This window comes from Babylonia areolata, chromosome 26, assembly GCF_041734735.1.
Source record: "Babylonia areolata isolate BAREFJ2019XMU chromosome 26, ASM4173473v1, whole genome shotgun sequence".
NCBI lineage: Eukaryota > Metazoa > Mollusca > Gastropoda > Neogastropoda > Buccinidae > Babylonia > Babylonia areolata.
The window spans coordinates 36,730,472-36,732,971 of record NC_134901.1 but is presented as its reverse complement, the minus strand read 5'-3'; positions in this window follow the sequence as shown (position 1 = coordinate 36,732,971).

Sequence of the window (2,500 nt, the reverse complement as noted above, 5' to 3'; positions counted from 1 at the left end):
AGAGGGAGAGAGGGGGAGAGAGAGAAAGGGAGAGAGGGAGAGGAGGAGAGAGAGACAGAGATACATAGAGAGAGAGAGGGAGAGAGAGAGAGAGAGAGAGAGAGAGAGAGAGAGAGAGAGAGAGAGAATATTTCTGTCTTTTCTCTTTCTTGGAGAAAAAGGAGTGAGGAAGAGAAGGAGAGAGAGAGGGAGAGAGACAAACAGACAGACAGAAACAAAGACAGCATGATTTCAGTACACATGTTTGACAACACAGTAGTTCGATTTTAGTGCTCTGCGATCTACCGTGAACGCGATGGTTAAAAAGAAAATAAACCTTTTCTGTTTTTGACTGACTGTCTCTCTGTGTTGTCTTCTCTCTCTCTCTCGGAGAACAGGAGAGAGAAAGAGAGGGAGGGAGAAAAAGACGAACAGACAGACAGACGGACAGAGACAAAGAAAGCAATATCTAGTTCATAATTATGTTTGACGACACGGTAGTCCGATTTTAGTGTTGTGCGATCAACTGCGAACGCGGTGGTTAAAAAGAAATGTTCTCTGTCTTTGCCTAGCTGTCTGTATTTGTGTCTTTTCTCTATCTCAGCGAAGAGGAGAGAGGAAGAGAGGAGAGAGAGAGAGGAGAGAGAGAGAGAGAGAGAGAGAGAGGGTGGGCATGCAGACAGACAGGCAGAGACGAGAGACAGAGATAGCATCTGTCAGTACGTGTGTTTGACGACACGGTAGTTCGATTTTTTTTAGTGTTGTACGAACTGTTTGAACGCTGTGGGTAAAAGAAATAGTTTTTTTTTCTTCTATCTTTGTCTTACTGTCTGTATCTCTGTCTTTACTCTTTCTCACAGAAAAGAGAGAGAGAGAAAGGAGAAAGAGAGAGAGAGAGGGGGGGGCTACACAGACAGAGCCTGTATTAATACGTAGCTATGTGCCTGTGCGCGCGTGCGCGCATTTGTATGTGTGTGTGTCTGCGGTCTGCGTGCGTGCGTGTGTGCGTGCGTGCGTGCGTGTGCGCGTGTGTGTGCGTGCGTGTGTGTGTGTGTGTATCTGGGCGTCTGTGTGTGTCAGACAGAGTGAGAATGAGAAAGAGACAGGGGGAGATAACTGAAGAGACTGTGTGTGTGTGTGTGTGTGTGTGTATGTGTGCCTGTCACTGTGTGCGTGCGTGTGTGTGTGTGCTATGAAGTGTGTACGTGTGCGTTCAGCAGTAGCGTCCCCTGCTCAAACTGAAACGAACGAATTGTGAATCACGTGCTTGCTAGGCTCTGACTTCCCCCACCCCACACCATCCCGCCCTCCCTCGCTGTGGGAAAACCGGCGCGATCGATTCAACTCTTTTACGATGTGTGAGAAAGGGTGGGTGGTGTTTTGAAGGTGGTGGGGGGGAGAGGGGGGGGGTTGAAGGTGGTGGGGGGGAGGGGGGTGTTTTGAAGGTGGTGGGGGTTGGGTGGTGTTTTGAAGGTGGTGGGGGTTGGGTGGTGTTTTGAAGGTGGTGGGGGTTGTTTTGCAGGTGGTGGGGGTGGTTGGTGTTTTGAAGGTGGTGGGTGGTGGGGTGTTTTGAAGGTATTGGGAGTGGGTGGTGTTTTGAAGGTGGTGGGGGGTGGGTGGTGTTTTGAAGGTATTGGGGGTGGGGGGTGTTTTGAAGGTGTTAGGGGGGGTGGGGGGTGTTTTGAAGGTGTTAGGGGGGTGGGGGGTGTTTTGAAGGTGTTAGGGGGGTGGGTGGTGTTTTGAAGGTGTTAGGGGGGTGGGGGGTGTTTTGAAGGTGTTAGGGGGGTGGGGGGTGTTTTGAAGGTGTTAGGGGGGTGGGTGGTGTTTTGAAGGTGTTAGGGGGGTGGGGGGTGTTTTGAAGGTGTTAGGGGGGTGGGGGGTGTTTTGAAGGTGTTAGGGGGGTGGGGGGTGTTTTGAAGGTGTTAGGGGGGTGGGGGGTGTTTTGAAGGTGGTGGGGGGGAGGGGGTGTTTTGAAGGTGTTGGGGGTGGGTGGTGTTTTGAAGGTGTTAGGGGGGTGGGGGGTGTTTTAAAGGTGTTAGGGGGGTGGTTGGTGTTTTAAAGGTGTTAGGGGGGTGGTTGGTGTTTTAAAGGTGTTAGGGGGGTGGGTGGTGTTTTGAAGGTGGTGGGGTGCGTGGTGTTTTGAAGGTGTTGGGGGGTGGGGGATGTTTTTAAGGTGGTGGGGGGTGGGTGGTGTTTTGAAGGTGGTGGGGGTGGGTGGTGTTTTGAAGGTGTTGGGGGGTGAGGAGTGTTTTTAAGGTGGTGGGGGGTGGGTGGTGTTTTGAAGGTGGTGGGGGTGGGTGGTGTTTTGAAGGTGGTGGGGGGTGTTTTGAAGGTGTTGGGGGGTGGGGGCTGTTTTGAAGGTGGTGGGGGTGGTTGGTGTTTTGAAGGTGGTGGGGGGTGGGGGTGTTTTGAAGGTGTTAGGGGGGTGGGGGGTGTTTTGAAGGTGTTAGGGGGGTGGGAAGTGTTTTGAAGGGGGTGGGGGTGGGGGGGGGGGGTGTTTTGAAGGGGAAGATGCGAATGA